This window comes from Carlito syrichta, unplaced genomic scaffold (genome assembly GCF_000164805.1).
Source record: "Carlito syrichta isolate Samal-C Ts95f unplaced genomic scaffold, Tarsius_syrichta-2.0.1 Scaffold106281, whole genome shotgun sequence".
Taxonomy (NCBI): Eukaryota; Metazoa; Chordata; class Mammalia; order Primates; family Tarsiidae; genus Carlito; species Carlito syrichta.
Genome location: NW_007050377.1, coordinates 1 through 25,860, shown reverse-complemented (window position 1 = coordinate 25,860; position 25,860 = coordinate 1).

Below are 25,860 nucleotides of genomic sequence, written 5' to 3'. Positions count from 1 at the left end.
AAGCGCTGGGATTACAGGCTGAGTCACCGAGCCTGGCTCACACCCTCATATTTCAATGTGAGCTAACTCTGAATGAAAAATATCAAATTAAAGAAAACATTTGGTAATAATTTTTTAAGTGCAAAACATGTGCTCTGAAAACTACAAAATATGTTCATATTAATTATGGAATATCTACACAACAAAAACATTCCAGGTTCATAGATCTGGAACTTGTTATTGTTAAGGAGGCACAAATACATAAACTGGTCTATGGATTGAAGGCAATGTCTATGAAAATCCCAATTTATATCTTTAAAGTGACAGGTTGATTATGAAGTTCAAATGAAATTGCAGAGGATGCAGACTTGTCAAAAAATCCTGAAAAAGAAGAAAAAAGCAGGAAGATACACTTCCTCATTTTAAACTTTACAAAAACTAAAAATCATCAGAGAAACACAGTGCTGGCTCCAGGTCAGACACATTGGTTAAAAGAATAGAACTGAACATGGAGAAAGAAACCTAAGTTCAGCTGACTCTGACAAGGGTGCCAATACCATCCACGGGGAGAGAAGAATCTTTTTATAAAATGGTGCCTGACAGCTGGATGGCTACATGTCAAAGAATGAAGGTGGACCATGCCTCTCACCATGTGTAAGAATTCACTCCATGGGTCAAACACCAAATTGTAATAGTAAAAACTATAAAACCTCCAGAACAATTCTAGCAATAAATCTTTTTTTTTTTTTGAGTTGGAGTCTCACTTTGTCGCCCAGACTGGAGTGCAGTGGCCGCTCCCGGAAACCGCAGGCTTGACCTGCTGGGCTCCGGCGATCCTCCCACTTCAGCCTTTCAAGTAGCAGGAACTACAGGCGCGTGCTACCACACCCAGCTAATTTTTTGATTTATTGTAGAGATGAAGTCTCACCAAGTTGCCCAGGCGGGTCTCGAACCCGTAGGCTCAGGCAATCACCTCAGCTACCCAAGGCGCGAGATTACAGGCTGAGCGACTGAGCCCGGCTAGCAATAAATCTTAAAAAGAATTATTAGGGCAGGAATTCTTTATGAAAGCACTGGCAGCAAAATAAAAACACTGAAATTCATTAAATGAAACTTTTATATGCTTCAATAGATACCACCAATAAGGTGAAAAGACAACCTACAGAATGGGTGAAAATATATTTAACAAGGGAATTATATCTAGAAAACAAAGCAACTCATGTTATTTATTTATTTATCTATCTATTTATTTATTTATGAGCTGGGTACTCACTCACTGTTGAACAGGCGGGAGTGCAGTCGCATGATCGTGGCTCACTGCAGCCTGAACTCTCTGGGCTCAGGCCACCATTCAGTCTCAGCCTCCTGAGAAGATAGGACTAAAGACACACACCATGGCCCCTAGTTGATTTTAAAGAGGCTTTTGTAAACACGAGGTCTCACAGTATTGCCCTGGCTAGTCTTGAATTCCTGGGATCAATCAATCCTCTTCCCTCAGCCTCCTAAAGATGTGGAATTACAGGCATTAACTGGCCCATAGAAAATTCTTATGACGTAATAACAAAAAGGTCATTTTAAAATGAGAAAGTAATGAATAGACCTTCCTCCCAGGAAGGCCAACAAGCAATTGAAGAGTGCTGATCATCAGTCATAAGGGAAATGCAAACCAAAACTTCACTGAAACACGACTTCACAGCCACTAGGGGGCCTAGAATAAAAAAGTCAGAGAACCACAAGTGTGGATGATGATGGAGAGAATTGGGCCCTCATACACCATTTATGAGAATGTACAATGAGATAGCTGCTTTGGAAAACAGCCTGGCAATTCCTTAAATGATTAAACATAGAGTTAACCTATACCCAGGAATACCACTCCAAATTATTTACACAAGATATTGAAAAAATATGTCTGCACAGAACTTGTACATGAATATTTAGTGCAGCTTTATTTCTTTTTAAATATTATTTTATTTTTATTTAAATTTTTAAAATTTTATTTTTTATTATTAAGACGTGGGGTACAATTCAGGGTTAGGTATACAAATGTTGATTATGTAGGTACCCTTGTTGATGAGGAGCTTCATTCCTAATAGCCTAAAGGTGGAAAAAACCCCAAGCAACCATCAGCGGTTGTTTGGGTCAACAAATGCAGCATATGTCTACCCTAGAATATTTTTCAGCCATAAAAAGAATGAAGTTCCCATGCGTGTTACAGTGAGGATGAACCTTGACAGCTTTATGCTAAGTGAACTAATCCAGTCACCAGACCCACATGGTATGGGACTAAGTTCATAGAAAAGTCCAGAACTGAGAAAACTCTAGCATTTGTTTAGGCTGGTGGTGGGGTGGGTGAATGGAAGGAAGGAGGGTGTTAGCTACAGGGTCCTTGGTTTCCCCTTGAAATGATGAAAGGTTCTAAATCAGAATGTGGTGTCACTATACACACATGGAATACACTGAAAACCACTGAGTTGTATGCTCTCAATGGGTGCACAGCCATTGGAAACCATCTCAATAAAACTGATTTTAAAAAGAAAAAATAAAATATGTAGGTATCTTTTATCTGACATGTAATTAAACGCTAGTACAGCACAGAACAAGTTCTTCATTAGAGAGACACATTCAATTCTTTACTATTTATTCAGAACACACGTATAATGCAAATATTGGCCTATAAAAGAGATCAAGACATCAATACATGGGTATGATTGCCTGTGAATGCCAGAGATGAGTGCTGACTCTTGATAAGGAAATGTATTTTCAAATTGAATCAAAGGCTGTATTCTTCATAGAGCTATGGCATATGGTTTTAGAAACTTTACTTCTAGATCACTTGGACAATATGAAAATGTTGAGGGTAAAATTAAAAGCAGTAATCAAAAACCTGAGTTTCCTCGACTTGCTTAGATATTCAGTTTGTGATAATGTGGACCACACAGAAAATTTTAAAGAAAATTTAAATTAAAAAAAAAATAAAATGTACACAGACACATAATATATTCTCTGCTCAAAAGCATTGGCAATTGCAGTTATATAATTAGGTTTCCAATTACTTACTATGCCAACAAACTATGATCTTTGGATAAATGTTATTCTGTGTCCTGGATCCCTAAGACCTAAACAATAATTCTGTTGTTTTTCATGTTTCTGTGAATAAATTATTTCAGGGTTAAAAAGCCATACAGAGGGCCATGCGCAGTGACTCAAGCCTATAAATCCATCATTCAGGTATGTGGAGGTGAGAGGATTGCTTAAGCTCAGGAGTTCCTGATCTGCCTAAGCAACATGGTGAGACTTGTCTCTACAATAAATCAAAAAGTTAGGTGAGTTTGGTGGCACATGACTGTAGTCACAGCTACTTGGAAGGCTGAGACTGAAGGATTGCCTGAGCCCAGGAAATTGAGGCTGTGGTAGCCATGACCATGCCACTGCAGTCCAGTCAGGGTTGTAGTGTGAGACTTCTATTCAGAAAAAAGCAAACAACAACAACAACAGCAACAACACAACATGAAATGGTCACTCTAGTTGCTTCTAATCTAGACTATTTTGGTTAGATCCACCTGACCTGGTGCAGGGAGCTGCACAGAATATGTACATGAATATTAAATAGCAGCTTTGTTCCTAAGAGCTAAAATGGTGGAATAAACCCAAGCGTCTATTAATAGATGCAGCAGTGCGCCCCCACAAGCATCTGGAAGAAATGACAGGGAAAAGTTTCTCCATCACAATGCCCCAATTAAAAAAAATTATTTATTTATTATAAAGATGTGGGGTACAATTCAGGGTTAGGAATGCAAATATTGATCATGCAGGTACCCTTGTTGGTGAGGTATGCCCCTCCCTCCCCTAGCAGTTTCCCTCAACTGCCAGTCCCACTACGCTTTCCCTGACAGTTTTCCACTACTGCCAATCGCTTTCTTATAGTATTATAATTGTTCAAGGTCACCTTATGAGTGAGAACATATGGAACTCAGTTCTTTGTTTCTGTGATAAATCACTGAGTATGATCGACTTCAAATCCATCCAATTTGCTGCAAAGTCCATATATTTGTCCTTCTTTATGACTGCATAATATTCCATTGTGCGTATGTATCACATTTTTTTAATCCAGTCCAGCTTCGATGGGCAACACAGTTGGTTCCATGTTTTTGCTATTGTGAATAGAGGTGCAACAAACATACATGTGCAGGTATCTTTTTCGTAGAATAATTTGAATTCCTCTGGGTATATTCCCAATAGGGAAATTGCTGGGTCATATGGAAGGTCGATTTCTAGTTCTCTCAGATATTGCCACACTGTCTTCTAGTACAAGAGGTTGTACTAGTCTGCATTCCCACCAACAGTGTAGAAGCATTTTCTCCACATCCTTGCCAGCATATGTTGTTGTCAAAAAATTTTAATAAGGATTTTCTCACTTGCCCTCCCCTAGTCTAGGCTTGTCAAAGGAACCTGGAAGAAGTTATTCTTATGCTTTTCTCTTTTCCTCCTCAGTTTACCTTGGGATTATCACCCCCTCTTGCAACACCTTCCTTTCTCTGTTAAGTGAACTCCCTGAGTTCTCTGCTACTGGATCATAAAAGCCTAGAATTTCAGAGAAAACAGTGCGAGGTGACCCACATAGGACCCCAGACTGCTGGCCCAGAACCAGTGGCACAGGAAGCATTGTGGGCCCCCACAGGGCTGAATGGTGGGCACAGGATAGAGGGAAGGAACAATGTCCATTCTCCTGAGAGTTTTCAACCCCAAGTGAACTAGGTAGCGGGAGGGGGCTGGGCTGGATCCACCTGAGTCTCATCTGTTCCTGCTTCATCAGCACTGTTCTGGAGACAACAAGATGTGCTAAGCAGCTATCACAGCATGTGATTTATTATCCAGAAATTCCCCTTATCACACCTGACTACACATCTCTCCTGCCATCAAAATTTTTCACTTTCAGGAAATTGTTATATGGTACTGAACTGGTTTTGAATCTTAGACTCCTTTAGGTTTCTCACTGTCCTTTCAGATCTTCACATTTACCAGTCTCTCAGTGAGCTGTGACTCAATCCTTCCCCCACACTTCCTGAGACTTAAGTCTTCATCCTGTCTTGAGAGCAGTTCCAGAGAGTCCTCTTCTGGATGGTCCCCAGACTTGCATTATAACATGGTCTGCCTGCCTGAATTCTTTGTTAATTATCTGCAAGCACTTCCATCTGTAGGGTCCTCTCAGTATCTTTATCATTATGGATTGGTTTTATTTGTATCAATTATTGTCCTAATTGATCAGGAATGATTCTTCAATGAAATCATACAATAACATAGACTTAAACAAAAAAGAGCGTATTTTTCTCCTCACAAAATAAGCCTGAGGTATGATGGTTGTTGATTTCCAGATACTCCTTATTTCCCTGAAGTAACCAGGATATTTCTAACTCTCTTACATTATCACTATGATATTGGCTTGGTTTTCATCTTTGTTGACCTAAGACCTCAGGATGACTGCTTCAGCTCCATATTCAAGAAGAAAGATGCTGCACATATCCAGTCAGTTTCTTTTTTTCCACAAAAATAAAACTTCCCTGAGAAGATCTTCAGTCAACTGACACTTATGTTCCATGAACCGTGCTGGCCCACATGGCTAGTCCTGCCTGAGAGGGACCTGGGAAAGCAAGCATCAGACTTTTGAAACAGAAGACATTACACAGGGAGACGGTGTTGGGGACTGGCTGCAAATCCAGTGTATTCATTGGACTACCCAACCACAGGATGGAAAAACTTTGAGGGCAGGACTGTGTCTTGTTCACGCTGAATTCCAGGAGGAATTGCAAGCAAGACCAGAGTGAGTCTGAGTTAACTGGATGTTCCCCTGTCTCTGTGCTTGGTGCAGTAGCCACTGACACACCTTGGTCTTACACCCACAGACAGCATCAGTGACATGCAATCCCTGAGCTCCATGATCCTTTGTGCCAAATCCTGGTCATCCTCATGACCAACCACCCAGAGACAGGTACAGGGATGCTTCATGTGGGCTCTGCCCATTGTCATTCAATAGAGTGTGCTCATATCTTCATGGGAACTGAGCCCTTCATGCAGGGCCATGAGGCAGGCAGGAGCCACACATACAAAAGGGATTCCTCCCCTGGAGCCAGCAGTCCATGGATCAGAGATCAGAGCTGAGCAGCAAGTTCTGAATCTACCCCTGTACCAAGGAGGCCACTGAGTCTTCCGCAACCAGTATAGAGAGGCCACCAGGAGGCAGCAGAGAGTCACCAGGCAAAGTCTCCTAGGGCTGGGATAAGCTTGGGCATCAGGGAGATGCTGACATTTTGGGAGGGTCAGTGACTATGACTTGAGACGTGGAGGAAAAGGGGTTCTTTTTTTCTAGAGTATCATCTTTGACACTGATGGACAAATTCTCTCTCCATGCTTCCCCTTTGTGGCTCTGGTAGAATTTTCCTGTTATTCTGCCACATGTCCAAGCACTTCACTTACCCCTAACTGTGCCATTGGTGCTAAAACTCAGTCACTGTCAGACATTTCTTCAGGGTGGAATCTGTAACCCGCCCTGATTGCATACTGGGGACACTGAGGCACAGCATCTATAATCTGCAGAATGAGCTCATATCAAGGACAGAATATTTCCATACCTTTCTGGACATTTAAAATATTACATGTACACTTTGTAGGGGAGAGCTTTTTTCTGACTCTGCTGCTTTCTTGATTTGCAGCAGAAGCCACATATGGCTAAGCCTATTGATGTCACCTGTAGAATGGCACCAAAAAAATGAAGACAGGCATTTTGTTTTCTGGGCCTGCAGAAGTGCTGAATCATCTTGGAAAGAATCACATGCCTTTGCTTCTTCCTTTTTCTCCCTGTGAAATGCAGGTCTGGAGAGTCAGTAAGAAAGATGCTGGGACACCCAGAAGCCGGGTGATGGGGCTGTTGACATTCAAGGATGTGGCCATACAATTCTCTCCAGAAGAATGGGAATGCCTGGACCCCTCTCAGCGAATATTGTACAGGACTCTGATGATAGAGAACCACAGAAACCTGGTTTTTCTGGGACTTGCTGTCTCTAAACCAGACCTGATCACGTGTCTAGAGCAAAGAAAAGAGCCTTGGGACGTGAAGAGACACAATACGTTAGCCAAACTTCCAGCTGTGACTTCTCATTACACTGAGGGCCTTTTGCCAGAGAAGAGCATAGAAGTCTCATTTAAAAAGGTGCTAATGGGAAAATATGGAAAATTTGACCTTAAGACTTACGCTTAAAAACATCTTGGAAAAGTGTGCATGAGGGTGAAGAGCAGATAGGATGCTCAGTTGCAAATAACCATTACATATGTAACAAGAGTGGGAAAGTCTTTCATTAACACTCCAGATTTGTTATCCACCAGAGTATCCAAATTTCTGCAATGGCTTTCAAACATGAATATGGCAAAACATTTAACCAGTTCTCAAAATGTAGCCAACATAAAAAAAAAATAGTGGAGGAAATGTACACAATATATGTGGGAAAGCAATTAGGAAATCATCTTATCTAAATAGATGTGAAAGAATCCATAGGGAAGAGAGAGACTTCATAAGTGAAAAATGTGGCAAAGCCTTTTGCTCTCAAGGAGAACTTGCTGTACATAAGACCATTCATACTGGAGAGAAATCCCACAAATGTGAAGAATGTGGCAAAACCTTTCACAGTCGTTCAGACCTTGCTCGACATACTTTGATCCATACTGGAAAGAAACCCTACAAATATGAAGAATGTGGCAAAGCCTTTCACCGTTGTTCAAACCTTGCTGGACATACTATGATCCATACTGGAAAGAAACCCTGCAAATGTGAAGAATGTGGCAAAGCCTTTCACAGTCATTCAGACCTTGCTCAACATACTGTGATCCATACTGGAAAGAAATCCTACACATGTGAAGGGTGTGGCAAAGCCTTTCACTCTCATAAAGGATTTGCTGGACATAAGACCATCCATACTGCGTGTTAAGTATAAGATCATTCACACTGGGTCCTATAAGTGTTAAGAACGTGGTAGGCTGGGCTCAGCAGCTCAGCCTGTAATCCCAGCGTTTTGGGAGGCCAAGGTGAGTGGATTGCCTGAGTCCGCGGGTTCGAGACCCACCTGGGCAACTTGGCGAGCCCTCATCTCTACAATAAATAAAAAATTAGCAGGGCATGGTATCACACATCTGTAGTTCTGGCTACTTGGAAGGCTGAGGCAGAAGGATTACTAGAGCCCAGCAGGGCGAGGCTGCGGTGGTCAGGAGTGTGCCATTGCACTCCAGTCTGGGCGACAGAGTGAAATTCCAACTCAAAAAAAAAAATGGATTTGCTTGACACATGACCATCCACACTGGAGAGAAACCCTACAAATGTGAAATATGTGAAAAAGCCTTTCACTCTCTTTGACTACTTGCTCAATATGTCAAGATCCATACTGTTGAGATATCCTACAAATGTGAAAAGTGTGGCTAAGCTTTTCACACTTATAAAGGATTTGTTGGGCATAAGACCATCAATACTAGAGAGAAACCCTACAAATGTGACGAATGTGGCAAAGTTTTTTGCTTTCAAACTATTTTCCATACATATGAGGAGCTATACTGGAGAGAAGCTCTACAAATGTGAAGAGTGTGCAAAACCTTTTGCTGTCATAAAGTATAGAACATAAAACCATCCATACTGGAGAAAAACCCTACAAATATGAAGAATGTGGCAAAGCCCTTCACTCTCATACTGGATTTGCAGGACACATGATTATCCATACTGGCGAGAAACTCTACAGATGTGAAAAATATGGTAAGGCTTTTGTTCTCATATACAATTTGCTGGACATGTGAGAATCCATACTGAGATGAAACTATATAAATGAGAGGAATGTGATAAAGCCTTTAGCTCTCATTCAGTACTTGGTTGACATATGAGCATCTATATTTAGGGATTCCCTAAATATATAGGTGGGCAGAATGGGGTAAACATTTTCACTGTTTTTTCAAGTCTTCTCAACATCAGAGAATTTATACTCTAAATTTTCAGTATGTGTAATGACTGGGAAAACATATATCAAGTTATAAGCCACAGAGATATGGTGAGAAATTTACAGACATAAAGACTACCATTATCTTTACTCAAATCACAGATATTTTGAATGTACAATCGTAAAAAGTGTCTAAAGACATTAACCAGCAAAAACTTTATTTGACATTAGACTGTGCTTTGGAGAGAATCTACATATTTAAAGAATGTGGTCTGGTTTTTGTTCAAAATATATGCCGTTGGAGACACTAGGGTATTCAGACTGAAAATTTTACAGATGCAATTTGTACGGAGACTTATTTACTGAAAAGTCAAGTTGAAATATCAATACCAGATACTGAATGGCAATAGAAGATGATTTTTTGTTTGTTTGTTTTTAGGAAAGCATAAGTATATTCCCTGTGTACCTTTGGCTGTGCATTGACAGAATTTGAGGATATTTTGAAAAGCAAACAATATTGACATAATTCAACTCACATGATGCTATGCTTTCATTCGTAACTTTTATGTAAAAGCATGGGGTCAGTTGTTGGTACGTTAGAGCTATGAAATGTCTTTTTATACTAGGTCACCAGCAGTCATCACATGTTTTCCACGGAGGATGAAGAACACTGATATGTAATCTCCTTTAAAAGATCAAAGTGAAGAGGTTTTTTGTGGTTCACATTGAGCATTGTTTTAAGTTCAGTATGAGGTGAGTGCTCAGAATGACATATTTTTCCACGGAAATAAATGACAAAGAATCATTGAGAGTTTTAGAAATCATTTGTCTTACTACTTACATGCTAATGGGAATATGAGGCCAGACCATTAATATCTTGATGCATTTTCATAGTATCAATACTTACAAGCCATATGTGTAATTTGATATAATGTAAATAAGATGTATTTTCATAGACATCAGAGCAAAGATAATTACTCTTTAAAATGTGTATATTGTAAGTTTATGTTTAGTAAATAACCAGATTCAGTTTTGAAAACTGAAGAAGGCTGTTTGCACATACATTCCACTATCAGAAGAAAAGAAATACTTGAATGCTTGTAATCTGTTTTAGCTCGTGAGCATACAGTGAAATTTGAAGGTTGATTTAGGCTATGTAGAATCATTTGTTTTAATAACAGAATTGTTTATAAAGTATTAACATTTGTTGCCCACATAATAAATTGTTATGTTGCCAAAAAAAAAAATGAAGACAGAACCACCTAGTCATCCCAGGTGTAGGTGAAGATACAGTGTGAGGTAAAACTGTCCACTCAGACTATAAAATGAGCAGGTAAAGGAAAATCCATGAGCCTAGATGAGTCTTCATGGCTGCCCCTCCCCTCCTTGTATCACTTGAGGCTGAGCCCTTCTCTGGAAGCCATGAAACTCCTCCAGCAGCAGTCCCTGACTTGGGCTGATTTGCATCCTGGGCAGCTCTCTCCAGCCAGGAGATGAGAGGCCTAGGGGGACCCACCCAGCCTGGGACTCAGAAAATAGCAACAGGGGCAGGGCACCTCTGTCATGGCCTGGACTCTATTTCTCCTTGGTCTCCTGGCCATACACAGGTACTGCCCAAGGGTTCCAAGGCCATACACAGGTACTGTCCAGTACCATACACAGGTACTGTCCAAGAGTTCCACCCAACTGGCCAGTTCCAGGGCTCAGGGACAAACCTGGCCCTGACTCAGAGCTAAGCAGGACCCTGCCTGTGATGGACAGGATGCTCATGAACCAGCTGCAGGAAGAGGGGTGGCTGGAGCTGAAATTCCCCCACTTGGTATTCATTGGATTTGAGTGCCTGAGAGGCTGCACCTGCTAGGAGAGAGCGACTGTGTTTTAGTTTGTGCAAACATCCCATAACCAGTAAGTCTATGGGCCACTAAGGCTGAGGTTGATTAAAGGGGGTTTTCCTAGGGAATTCATGCAAATCATCCAAACCATTATTGGGTGGGGGAATCCTTCCACAGCAAGAGGCAAGAGATCTCTGGGGTAGATCCCTCATCCCCTACCTCTCTTTTTCTCTCCCTGTAGGCACCGTGGTCTCCTTGGGAGAGATGGCCAGGATCACCTGCTCTGGAGATAATTTGGCAAATAAATATACTGACTGGTACCAGCAGAAACCAGGCCAGGTATGTGTGTTGGTCTTCTACAATGATAGCTACTGGCCCTCAGGAATCCTTGAGAGATTCTCTGGCTCCAACTCGGGGAGCACGGTCACCCTGACCATCAGTGGCACCCAGGCCAGGGACGAGGCTGACTATTATTGTGCCACCTATGATGGCAGTGAGAGCAGCTTTCAGTGACTCACAGTGACACAGACACATGGGAAAATGGGACAAGAACCTCCCCATCCCAGCCTGGTCTCACTCTCGCATCCTCTGAGCAATGAGATTGACCTTGGTCTTAGCTCACTCTGAGTGTTTCTCCTGTAGCCAAAGCAACAGGAGACGCATGTCAGATTCCCATTTGAATCTCAGTTTTCACTAAGTATTCCATTCATTTTAAATCCAAACATTTTGTGACTTTAATACAGGTTCCTGAAGAGATCAATGCACAGACCCATGTAGTGGGAATTGACAGCTTGGTTCCTGCATTAGGGACAGCATTCTCCTTCCATTTCTACACAGATTGTGACAGGAGAAAGACTTGTCCTGTAACCTTATGTCCCTGAGAACTTAACTGTGAAAGGAAGGATTGGAGACCAGTAGGATCGTGTCCTCAGGATGAGATGTCCAGATTTTGGACGAACCAGCTCTGGGTGTCTGAGGACAGGAGTCATCCTTCTGCATGTGAGCAGTCATGTCCATGCAGCTCCCAGGTGTGACCAGGAACAGACACCACAAGGGTCCTATGCAAGAGAAGACATATCCATGCACATCCTATGTCTAGCAGACATACACCCTGTGAGTCACAAACACAAGCTCTGGTTTATCACCCAATAAATAAAATTCCACTCCTTATTTTTAGTTTCAGCAATAACACTTTTTAAGCCAAAATAGGACTATAAAAGCTGAAGGAACCAACACATGAATAGAACCATGGGCCTCTCGAGTTTATCCTTAGCCTGTGTATATCCCTCCTTAAGAAAATCTCTTTATAAAACACAGAATAAAACTATGTGTTAGGCCTCATTTCTCAGATATTTATGACTTATGACTTAAAAACTTTATTTTTAAATTTCTTGGATAATTTTTAAATGTCAAGGGTAGAATGAAGCTGAAGAAACTGAAGCTTTCTTTAGGTATGAGAAATTCATTTTGGCATGAGAACTGACGTCTTATTTTTAGGGAAGTGAGTCACACAGAAAAAAAAAGTTTCTCAATGCCCAAAATAGAATTGGCAATTAAATTTGATTCTTGGACATACAATTCATATATGCTGGTAATGGGACCATGACCTCTGGATACATGCTAGTTTATGCACCAGACCCAGAAGATATAAGTGATAATTCAAGAATCATTGCAGAAAAAAAGATTGTGAAAAACTGGTCTAGTTTCTTCTCACCAAGGACTTTTCATTCTTGGGATTTCTGATTAGCCCCACATGGGGCAGGGGGCTGACTGCCCTCCCAGACCCTAACCCACCCCCCTGTTGAGTGCAGCAGCCCAGCCCAAGGCAGCTGGAAGAGACATGGGGAGAGGTTTCTCCATCAGGGCTTCAGGAATTTGAGGATTTCCCACAGGCCATCCCTTAGCCCAGGATGGTCCCAAAGCACCTGAGGAGGCTGTAATTGTGGTTCTAGGACTTCCTTGGTTCCCATTTTCTCCCTTCCTCTCTAAGTGACCTTGACATTGTCACTCTCTTTCTAAAAACCTTCCCTTCTCTGTCAAGTGCACTTTCTAGGTTCTGTACTTCTGGATCACAGAACCTTAGAATTTCAGAGAGAGCAGTGCTGGGCAGCCCCCATGGGACCAGAGGCCCAGGCAAAATAGTGGGTACACACAAAGCTGCAAGGTGGGCAGAGGGTGGAGGGAAGGTTGAGTACTCCCCCAAGAGTCTTTAGCCACTTGACTTCACCTGTCCCTGCCCTGAAGAACCATCCTTGATACCTCTGTGTGTGATCAGCAGCTATCAAAGAACACAAAAATTACCCTGAATTCCTTTTTATAACATCCAACTACACGTCACCAGGGCCTTCGACATTCTTCATTAGTTTAAATATCACAGTTGATGTGTCTAGTGTAAATCTCAGCCCTACTTCAGGTTGCCACTGTCCTTCAGGTTCTCAAACTCATGACCCCTTCCCACATTCCTTTCCTCTGTCCTGAGAGGGGTTCCAAAGATACTCCTCCATGGGGGCATTCCTGGATCTCATTATAACATGGCCTGCTGGCCATGAGCTGTCCACATTCTTTGGTCTACATAACATTTACCACTGTAGGGTTCTTTTCTTATCATTAGTTGTGCTAACTGATTTATTTGTGTTAATTGTTTTCTTTTTTTTTTTTGAGTTGGAGTCTCACTCTATTGCCCAGACTGGAGTGCATTGGCACACTCCCGGCCACTGCAGCCTTGACCTGCTGGGCTCCGGCGATCCTTCCGCCTCTGCCTTCTAAGTAGCTGGAACTACAGGCGTGCGCTACCACACCTGGCTAGTTTTTGATTTATTGTAGAGATGAAGTCTCGCCAAGTTGCCCAGGCGGGTCTCGAACCCACAGGCTCAAGCAATCCACCCACCTCGGCCTCCCAAAGCGCGGGATTATGGGCTGAGCCACCGAGACCGGCTAATTATTTTCTTAATTGAACAGATAACTCACAAATAAAAAACAGGGGCAGAAACAGCCAGGAGCAAAAGCAAGTTGAAAGTAAGACACTTATGGTTTCCTAGAGACTCTTCAATAACTGGAGGGCACCTGGATCTTTCTAAATCTGTTTCACCATCTCTATCATGTTGATTTTGTTTTCATTCTTGTTGACATAAGACCTTAGGAAGGCAGATGCATCTCCTGCGATTATGTCCACATTCAAGAGGAAAAGTGCAGCACACATCTAATCGGATTCTTGTCTTCACAAGATGAGAAGTTCCCTGAGAACAACCTCAACCGATGGACACTTATCCCATTGGTTGAAGCTGGGTCACAGGCCCAATCCTCTGAAAGGGACTTGGGAAAGACAGGCACCTGTCTTTTAAATTACCTTAGAAGACAATACTAAGGTAGGAGGTGATGGAGTTTGTGTGCTTTTCTGCAAACCCAGTGTGTCTACTGCACACCACATACACGTGATGAGAAACTGACTTTATGCAGCGTGTGTCTAGTTCAGGCTGAACTCCTAAGACTAGATTTGGGCAAAACCAGAGGGTATCAGATCAAAGATTTGCTGGGTGGAAGCATTCCTGTGTCTGTCTGGCTCAGTGGCCACCAACAGTTTACTGAGCCTGCTCCCACAACCAGCACCAGTAACAGGCAGTCCCTGAGTCCCATGGCCACAAGTTCCAAGTCCTGTTGCCACCTCCACATCCTATATCCCTAAGACAGGTGCAGCAAGGCCTCAGGTGGGCCCTGTCTGCTTTTCTACCAGTGGGCATACTCACACTTTTATGGGCAACTGAGCTACCCAAACCTGGTCTTGAGGCAGGGTAGGGCATTGATCTGGGAATTAGGACCTGAAAAACAGATTCTGAATCCACACCTGGACCAAGGAGGCTCCTGAACCTCCAGCAGCCAATGTGGAGCAGCCACCAGGAGCTGCAGAGAGTCATCTGGGAGAGGCAACTAGGGATGGAATGGGCTTGGAGATGCTGACATCCAGGAAGAGTCAGTGATCACAGCCTGAGACCTGGAAGGAAAGGTGTCTTCCTGCTGCATCATCCTTGACACTGGTGCACAAATTCTGATCCATGTCTCACACATTAGGCTGCTGTATAATCTCTGTATTTCTCCAGGACAAGTATAGGTACTTAATTTTCTCTCCATCTCCAAACTACAGGAGGCAAAAATTCTGGACAAACATTTCTCAAGTCCTGAACCTGTAATTGAACTTTTGGGCACATATGGGATATGAAAACACAAAGGTGCATTTGCTTGAGAAGTCACACAACGGGCAAAGCCTGTTAGTATATCAGAGGCTCCTAAAATGCTCCATGTATACAACAAAGGGAGGAATCTGGACTGGGCTGTCCAGGTCAGTAGCTATAGTCTGGGTAAGGACTCTGCACCTGTGATAGCCTTGTATTATCACCTGTAGAATAAAGTCACAATGCACACAGACTCACCTCTGAGCTCTGCATGACCTGACCAGCCCAGGAGTAAGGTCAGGACACAGTCTAGGGTCCAGATGTGAGCCCAGACAAGAATATGAGCCATGAGGGAGAAACTGTGGGCTGAGGATGAATCTGGAGGGCCCCCTTTTCTCCTTGGCTCCCTTGAGGCTGACCCTTTTTCTGGAAACCACAAATCTCCTCCTGCAGCAGTCTGACTCAGGCTGATTTGCACCCTAGATAGCCCTCTCAAGCCAGGTGTAAAAAAAAGTCTGGAGGACTCTGCTTAGAATGAGTCTCAGGAAGCAGCATCTGGGATACCTCTGCCATGGCCTGAACCCCTCTTCTTTTTGACCTCTTCGCTCATTGCTCAGGTGCTGCTCCTGGGTCCGACCAACTTTCCCAGTCCCAGGGTGTGGGAACAAGTCTGGCCCTGAGACTCTGAGCTCAGCAGGGGTCTGCCTTGGTGAGCGGGATGTTTATGAACCTGCCACAGGAGAAAAGACTGTTGGTTCTGAATTCTTCTCCCTCAACAGGGTATCCTGAAGTTCCTTCCATCTCTTGATTGGTTCCAGGTCAGACAGGTGCAAAGGAATCTTGGAAATTAGATGTTCAACTTCAAGTATTTTCTTTTTTTTTGAGTTGGAGTCTCACTCTGTCACCCAGTCTGGAGTGCAGTGGCACGCTCCTGGCCACTACAGCCTCGACCTGCTGGGCTCCGCTGATCCTTCCGCCTCAGCCTTCCAAGTAGCTGGAATTACAGGTGTGCACTACCACACCCAGTTAATTTTTTGATTTATTGTAGAGATGAGGTCTCGTCAAGTTGCCCAGGCAGGTCTCGAACCCGCGAGTTCAGGTAACCCACTCACCTCAGCCTCCCAAAGCGCGGGATTACAGGCTGAGCCACCGAGCCCAGCTAATTTTCTTATTATTTACCATTCTGATTGACTCCATGTCCTTCTATTAGCTGACTCAACCACCCTCTATGTCTTTGGGACAGAGAGCCAGGATCAACTGTGTAGGAAACAACACTGGTAGTAAAAATGCACACTGGTACCAGCAGAAGCCAGTCCAGGTCTCTGTGTTGGGCATCAATGGAGATTGAAGGCAACCATCAAGGATCCCTGAGCAATTCTCTGGCTCCAATTTGGGAACACAGCCACCTTGACCATTAGTGGGGCCCAGGTTGGGGACAAGGCTGATTATTACTGTCAGGTGTGGTATAGCAACAAGGTTCAGTGATATATACAAATGAGGGTGTGAGACACAAACCTTTCCTCCATCTATGTCACCATCTTTCTATAACCTAAGGAGATTTTGTCAAAAATGAGTTGGTTGAGAAATTGAGGTTTTTGCTTCTGGAATCTCTATCCTGTTTTATTGGTCTGTATGCCTGTTCTCATACCAATACCAGCATGTTTTGCTTATTGTAGCTTTATAATAAAGCTTAAAATCTGGCAGTATGATGCTTTCTGCTTTGTTTTTTGTTTGTTTGCTTGTTTGTTTTTGCTGAGAATTGTTTTGGATATTCATGGTCATTTATATTTCCATATGAATTCCTGTTCTGTCATTTCCAACCCTGAGAAGAATGCTGCTGGTAATTTAATGGATATTGCATTAAATCTATAGTTTGAGGTGGGTAGGTTGGTCATCTTAATGACACAACTATAAATCTTTCTGGCTTTCAGTCTGAAATGTTGCCTCTGTTTACAGTAACTGGAAGTTTGCAATTTAAGCAATACAGCCCCTTTTCCTGTGGGAAGATTCCTGTTCCTGAGCATCAGAAGGTACAAGGTTCACTCCTGAGTCCCTCTCTGCCCCTGTCTCACACTCAGTCCCAAATACATGGCCCTGGGGCCTCACATGGGTGAAGTTTTATAAGCACATTGATGATACACACAGAATTAAGGGTATTTTCATTTGCTTGTGAAGCATAATTTGAAAACATTCAGGCAACGTTGCACAAAATTTGAGAAGTATATTTGATAATAGTGTTTGGTAAATAACTCCTTTCTGGTATTGATGCTATTTTGATTTTCTTTATCTGTGAAACAAAAATCTCAAACATAAATAGACTTGATTCCAAGGTGTCTCTTGCCCTTTTACTCCCCATCAAGTGTGTTGTTCAAATAGTATGTGGACACTGCTTACAGGATAGTCACAACTAACTGAAGGTGGGGCGTTGATTGTCTGAGCAGTCCTGTAACTGGGAGCTGCAGCATGTATTTTGTGCCTGTGGGTCTCCATGTGTGAAGACACCCACTATGTGTTCCTGCTGACCCACCAGGATGTCTTGAAGCAGCCGTGCTTTTGTCTTGTCTGAGCACCTGCCTCCAGAAGAGGACAGGCAAATCCTTACACAGGATCACAGGATGCAGGGTCTTCAGGCTCATTGAGATGTTGTTTCCTTCAGATACACTTCTGAAAATGTATGTCAACTGTCGGTGCCCTGATCAGAATTGCATGTCCCGCTGCTAATGGATGGGACTTTGTTGGACCTTATCACCCCTGGCTATACACTCCTAGCCAACTCAACTCTATTTTCTGAAGCCCACAAGGAATAAAGAATACTTTACTAGGCATGGAAGTGGGAAGGCTCAAGGATCAGCCAAGTATGTTGGAGGAGGCGTCTGTCCCCTGTCTTCCCTGGTGTGACTCAACCTCAACTGTGCATCCTAATCATCCTGACTCTTTACCAAGACCTCAACTTCCATTCTTCAGGTATTCATTTGTTCATCCAAAAATATTTACTATGTGAGGCATATACTGGGTTCCAGGAGGCACATTGGTAATGAAAACAGGCAAGGCCCCTGCTCTCAAGGAACCTGATCTTTGTAAGAGAAGTGGATTAAGGTGGTGGATTAACAATAGATGAGTAAACAAATAAAATGTGCACCAAAAAGGCAAGGTCTGGTGCTGGGAGCAGCAGGAGACCTGATGTAGAGTGGGTGTGAAACTCCTCTTGGGAGGGACACTGGAGATTCCTCAGCCTCCCTTTCCTTCTCTCCTGCTCTCCATCCTCTTCTATCCTGGCTTCTCCTCTTCTCCAGACACCTAAGTGTAAGAGGCAGAGAACTGTTGGTCCTGAGTCCTTTCTTATCCCAAGTCTGATGATTCCAACTTTTTGCAGAAATTAAACTGCCTTTAACATATCATCAGCTCCCAAATCCATATCCACAGTCCAACCTTCCCCAAGCTTCTAAGTTTACTTGCAACTTAGCATCTCACTTGAATGTCACACAGGTGCTTCACACTTAAACCAAACTCTTGAATTGTCCCAGAGTCACCCATCTCTTCTACTCCTCATCTCTGGACTCTCCTCCCCCTTGTCATGAATGTGTGGTCGTTCTCTGTTGTTCTCTCCCTTCCATCTCCCTGTGTATCCACCACGTTCATGAATTCTTGCTCTAGTGACCCTGTCCACGATCCCAGTCTTCACTGCACCCCAGGGCTCCATCATTCCCAGATTAGACCCCTGCACGCACCTCCATCCTGGCCCATAACCCGCAGTCCCCAGAAATATTTCTGAAATCATTAAGCAGACCATGGCACCCATTCATTTGCTGAAACCCCTTATTGGCAATCCATCACACTAAGTATAAAATAGAAACTCCTCCCCATGACTACCAAGGTCCTGAGTATCCAGGTTGAACTCAGCCACCTTGTTCCCCTTCTGTTTTTTGGTCTCTTCTTATGATTAGTCCTTACTGCAATGATTGACAATGGTTTTAGCAGTATTCCCCCCATGTTATCACCTTAACAACTCTCCTTCCACCACTCATCTTATCTTCCAGAGAAAATTGCTTTCACCAAATAGTAACCAAGTTTTCCTCATTTCCTTCATCAAACTACATTTCTTGGTACAACTTAAAAATATGGTTTAGATGTCATTTGAAACAGGACTGGATTTTGAGAATTTATTTGAAAGTTACTCTTCAAGGAGTGCTCAGGCCCTACTTAGGGCTCAAATATCTGGGAGATAAAAATCTCCAGAGACTTGTTGGTGTTCCAGCCTCCTGGCTCCCAAATCCCTGCAGTTGAGTCATCATAGAACTCGGAAGCCACCATCTAATCAAATAAAAGACAGCATTTACATGTCTAAAATATCCAGCCCTGTCCTGAAGAATGGGGTCACACACACTGCTTCCTGCCTCAGATGTTCCCACGAGGGTAAAAAAAGACTGAGTGAATAGACATCCAACACTGAGAAATGATCCATTTCCTCTTATACCTGCACCCTACACCTTATACATGACAAGGCTTCTGAGTGCAACAGAGAAGGGCGTCTCCAGATGCCCATGTGCATCCTCACTTGGTCAGAATCCACCAAGGGTCAGACGGTATCTGATACACAGGGTACCTGGATTGTAGGACTTCTAAGCTTAGGTAGACTGGAGAGAAAATTTGGATTAGAAATGGAGCATTTCAATTACATGAAGGCTTCTGAAAAAGGACTGAGATTCAATTTAGAGGAAATCAACTAGAGACCCAAGTTGAATCTTGAGCAGGACGTCTCTTTAGAAAAGACGACTCTTGAATAAGGAAGCAACAGGCAGGGCTGTGGGATCATTCTCTGTCTGTGAAGAACTCAACTCATCTGAGAATCTTTTCAATGACCCTATTTGCTTTTTCCCTAAGTGCTTCCCAAGCAGCAACTGTAGGTTCTCCTCATGCTCAGGAGAGAGGAAGGCAGAAGGAAGGAAACAGAAACAAAGTCCTGAGTACTCCTTCCTTTCTTTCTCTCATCCTTCAGCTGGGAGACTTTCAGCCAGATGAGACTCAGCCTGGCTTATGGGAGCAGGCTGGGTGAGGCAGGAATCTGGATGAGGGATTTGAACAAAGCCTACCATCCACCAAAGTATAAGAGGAGAAGAGGGAAAATCAGAGGAGTCCTGCACCTGATGTGGGGTCCTGAGAATTAGCATCTATGGGGGCTTCACTCCATGTCCACTGTCCTTTTCATGCGCCTTTGCACAGTTCAGAATGCAATCCCTGAGACTTGGAGTGGGGCGTGAACAAGGGTCTCTCTGAGGAGTCTTTCTCCCTGTTGTACTCACTGATCTGCCTTTCTCTGCCCTACCTTTCAGCTACCAGCTCCAACCTGTGGTGACAGGAGCCCTCCCTCACAGGGACTCCTTGGCCTCCAGTTACTCTCATTTGCTCCAGGAACACCCCATGACAGTTTCTGAAGAAACCTGGACAAGCTTCTCAGTAACCATCACAGCAGATAGACAAATGCCCCATGTCATTCCCAGCTGCTTCAAGGTCCATCTTTCAGGGTACAGCCATCCCCAGCATTGCCAGGGACAAGCTAAGCACTTCTGTATCCTGTGGCACCACACACCCATTTCACAGAAACGGTGTCCTATGGGAGAGCTGGACCAAGAACTCCAACAGCTCATGCAGTGGCTTTGGGGCAGAGAGCAGACTTCCCCATCCCAGGAAAGGGCTATAGTTCACCAAAACTCTGGTTCTGTCTGCTTTCCTTAAACCTGCCCTGTGTATAAATATCTTGGAAACATTTCTATCCCCAGAGCCCTGTGGAGGCCACCTCATGTTCAGTGAAGCAGGGAGGAGATGTAGACATGATCTGATTGTTATTCTCTTGCTCATAGACTTTTGTCTTGGGAAGTTAAGGAATTCTCCTTTAGAAACAACATGATGAATTTGAATACTGGATAATACATGCATGTCAGTAGAAAATTTCCAATTGCAGTCTGTGGCAGATTCTGTTGAAGCCACCCTTCAGAGGGTGCCCATCTCCCAGCCAGGCAGCCTTCTCTGCAGGTGGGTCCTGGGCTCTCAGATTGCAGTCACCTCATGAAGGGGTGCCTGGAAGTGACACCCACCTTCATCACATGCAGCCAATGAATGACTGGGTCAGGGGACATAAACCTTGTTCACTGGTCTCCAAGTAGGACACACCTTGTGATGCAATTCTGCTTCAGACTTCCCCACAGGACCAGGCTAGAGCCCGACTTTATCTCTGTACCATCTTTATCTCTGTACCTTCCCTATCCTCCCCCCATGCTGGTTTCTTTTGAGAGCACTCCTCAGTAAATCACATGGGCCAAGTTCCCATCTCAAGCTCTGCCTTTTTGAGACTACACTTGGGAAAGAGGAGAGAGGGAGGCCCCTGTCCTGATCCTCATGTCAAGACCATCACATGCACCATTTCTTATGTGTCCTTCTACCCTAGGCGTAGAGCACTGCTCTGTTCATGAAAAAGCTGCAGAGGGTTCCATGTGGGTTTTAACCAATATCTCCTAATGGTTCTCACCAGGATTTTGATATTATGAATAGCACTGTAGTGAACATCCTCATGCAGTCCATGAATTTACATGAAATATAATCATCAGATTGATTTGTTAAAATAAAATTGCTGGGTCAAAGGATATGTCTTTGTCATTTTTTCCATATATTTTCATCTTCCTCATGAGAAGGATTGTTCCAATTCACAGTGTTAGCTATAAGTATTTGATCAGAGTATAGTGTTGAAAATTTAGATTTTTGCCAAGCTGTTAGGTTAAAAATGTTATCTTGTGACAGTTTATTTTGAATTTCTCCTATTTTGATTGAGGTTGAGAATTTTCTCAATTGTTTCAGTGTATTTTTTGGTATACTTTCTGAAATGTTAAAAAAAATGGTATTTTAAGCTTTGTGGGAAAAAAGTCAACATCTAGCATGTATTAGGGACTCAGAAGTAGTAATTCTGCATTAGCTAGTGATACATTGGGGATACCATTCCTTTTGTGGGCAGCAGGGAACTCTGTGGGTCTTGAGAAACCTAATAACTCCAGGTCTCCCGGTGGTGCTCAAGTGTAGTAGGCATGACTGAGGCTTCCTTTGAGGCTCCTTCTATCAGGCCAAATCTACCCCCCATTCATGACACACATCCGGCCCTTCTTCTGAACTTGGGAAAATGCCAACACGAGACCCTCAGGCACAGGGCTCAGACAGACAATCCTAGGAATGGAGAACAGATTTGCATTGCAACCTCACCAGGGTACCACCCAACAAGGCTGTAAGAGGGAAGAATCAAGATTTGCATGAAGAGACTCCCCATACGATAATAGGGGCCCGGAGACCCACGCCAGCTGTAGGTCAGCGTTAGAACTCTGAGGTGTCTCCACCACAGCCTTGTTCCCTTCCCTGCTCACCTCTCTAACTCTCTGAACAGGTGCTGACTACTGGGGCTCAGTGCCTTCAGAGCCAAAGATCAGCCTGGCCCTGACCTCCAATCTACACAGGAAATGGTGCAGGGTGTGAGGCATCAGAAATGAGACTCCTCTTCATAGACTCATCTCTCCTGTCCTCTCTTGCATGTTCTGTGAACTCCTCTGAGCTGACTCAAATGTTTGCAGTGTCTGAAGTCTTGTGACAGACAGCCAGGTAACCTGCCAGAGGAAAGGCATAGGAACAATTATGCACACTGGTACCAGCAGAAGCCAGGCCAGTTCCCTGTGCTGGTCATCTATGATGATAGCAAATGGCCCTCAGGCATCCCTGAGCAATTCTCCAGCTCCAACTTGGGGAACACAGTCACCCTGACCATCAGTGGGGTCCAGGCTGGGGACGAGGTTGACTATTACTGTCAGTCATGGGACAGCAGTGGTAGTTATCCACAGTGATACAGACAGATGGGGAGGTGAGGCACAAATCCCATCTCTGTTGGTGTCATCCTCCTCCCCCTATAGCCCCAGGAGGACTGTGGACAAAGCCATGAGCGGCTTATAATTCCAGCACTTGGGAGGCCAATGCAGGAGGATTTTTTGAGCTCTGCATTGGAGAAGAGTGTAAGACCAGCCTACGCAGCATAGTGACAAAAATAAAAAAACTTAGTTGGTAGTGCTGTCATGTGCCTGTAGTCCCAGCTACTTGGGAGTATGAGGCAAGGGGATTCCTTGAGCCCAGTTCTAGGTTGTGATCAGCAATGATCACTCCACTCCAGCCTGGGTGAGAGAGTGAAACACTGACTCAACAAGAAAAAAAAAGAAATTTTTTTTTATAACCAATGTGATAAATTTGAATGTGAAAACTAGATGTACACATCAGTAGAAAATGGAGCCTGGGGCAGATGCTGTTGGAGCCACCATTCAGTGGGTGCGCCCATCTACCAGCCTTCTCTGAAGCTGGATACTGGGCTCAGACTGAAGATACCTCATGAAGGGGTGCCTGGAAGTGACACCCCCATCACCACCTGAATGAATGGTCTCCAAGCAGGACACATCTTGTGGAGCAATTCTGCTCTGGAATTCCTCCAGGACCAGGCTGGAGCCTGACGTTATCTCTATCTTCCCTTCCCTACTCCTCTCCCCATTCTGATTTCTTTTGAGAGTATTCTTCAGAAAATCACACGAGCCCAAGTTTCCATCTCAAGCTCTTCCTCTTTGAGACTGTACTTGGGGGAGAGGAAAGAGGAAAACTCCTGTCCTAGTCCTCATGTCAAGATAATCACATGCAGTGTTTATTTGGTGTGTGTTCTTCCACTCTAGCTCTAGGCATAGAGCACTGCCCCACTCATAATAAGGCTGCAGAGGGTTCCACGTGGGTTTTAACCAACTATTCCCTAATGGTTCTCACCAGGATTTGGATCTTACAAATAACACTACAATGAACATCTTCAGGCAGACTTCTTTGGTTCATGGGTGGATATGATCATCAAATAAATTTCTACAAGTTGAAATGCTGTGTCAAAGGAGGTTTCTTTGTTTTTTCTTCTTCTCATTTCTTTACTTTACCTATTCCAGGGATACAAATAGCTTTTGGTCTAGGCTTTAAGTGTACCCATCATTCCCACCTGTGCACACTGTACCCAACAGATGGTATTTCATCCCTCCACCCCTTCCTGTCCTCCCCCTCTGAGTCTCCAGTGTCCATGACACCATTCTCGGTGCCTTTGCAGATCCTTAGTTTAGCTCCCACTTATAAAAACATGCAGCATTTGGTTTTCTGTTCCAGAGTTAGTTCACTTAGGATGATGGTCTGACACTGTACCAATTGATAGTGTTAGCAACAAATATTTGAGCAGAATATATTGCTAGAAGTTTGAATTTCTGCCCACCTACTAGATTAAAAATATTATCTTGTGACAGTTTTGTTTTGGGTTTCTAGCTTTTTTGCTAATATTTCAGGGCTTTGTATTTATTAGGAATTGGTAAAATTTTTCTTAAATGTTCACTTAATAAGTATGCTAGGCTTTGTGGACCAAGAGTTAACTTTGAGGATATAATGTAGGTATTTACAGTATCATTTACAGCATACTTGTTTAAGAGTATAAAGACCACACTCAGCTTGGGACCATTAAAACAAAGATGATATTTAGGATTTGACCCACAGGATGTGGTTAAAGATTCTTGTTTTATAGGATTATGTGAAGTTTATAAATTCCATCAGCAAATGTCCTAAGTGGAGATCTTTCTGTGAGGAACAATATATTTTACCTCCTGTAATGGCCAGATGTCTTTTTGTGGACAAGAACATACTTTTATCATTTATTTGATTGGATCTTGGGCTTTGCCCAAGGTAGTACTGTGGCATAATCTCATACCTTTTATCTCTATTTTTTTTTTTGTTGAATTCTGGGAGTGTTTCAGATCAGGGATAAAATCCTCTAGATAGAAAATCAGAGAGGGAGAGGAAAAAATGAACAAGGAAGCTTGGACCAAAGTCTGGAGACATCCAGAGGTGACTGGGTAATAATGAAGCCATTAGTTGGGGTCCTTATCCAATCTGACTGGAGTGTTCCTAAGAAGAGGACATTTGGACTCACAGAGATGAGACATCAGAGGTGAGTATGCAGAGGAAGGACCATGTGAGGACAGGAAGAAGGTAGTTATCTGCAGGCCATGGAGAGATTCATTAGCAGGAACCAAAGCTATCAACTCGTGTATCTTGGGCCTCTAGCTTCAGAACTGTGAGGAAATAAATTTCTGTGGTTTAGGCTGCCAGACTACTATGGCTGCCTTAGCAAATGATGATGAAAAGGAACTCGGAGGCCAGGGTTGAGGGAGGAAGGAGAGGGAGCAGGAGGCAGAAGGCAGGGCAGGAGGGGTTGGAAGGTCAGGTCTGAGGTGAGTTTCTTGGAGGGAATCTTGACGATAATCATTATCCTCTGGGGAGTTTGGGAAAAGCATTCAACTTGCCAATATAGACTCTTTTTTTTTTTTTTCATTAATCAGTATTTTTTATTATGGTTTTGTGGGGTACACTTAAGGGTTAGGTGTACAATGACGTTTCATTCAGGCACCCTGTAGATAAGAAGTGTTTTCCCATCCCCCGACAGATATTTGCTACTGTTAATCCCATCCCCCTCCCCCCCATAGTTTCCCAGTACCATCAGTCATTTTCTTATAGTATTGCATTGGATGTTCAAGGTCCATTATATGAGTGAGAACATGTGATATTCGGATTTTTGTTTTTGTGAGAGGTCACTCAGTATTATAGACTCTAGTTCCATCCAGGTTGCAGCGAAATTCATGATTTTGTTCTTTTTTTTTTTTTATGGCTGCGTAGTATTCCATCGTGTATATGTACCACATTTTTTTAATCCAGTCCTCTTTTGATGGGCAGCATGGTTGTTTCCAGGTTCTTGCTATTGTGAACAATGCTGGATAAACATACGTGTGCAGGTATCTTTTTTATAGAGTGATTTGTGTTCTTCAGGGTATATCC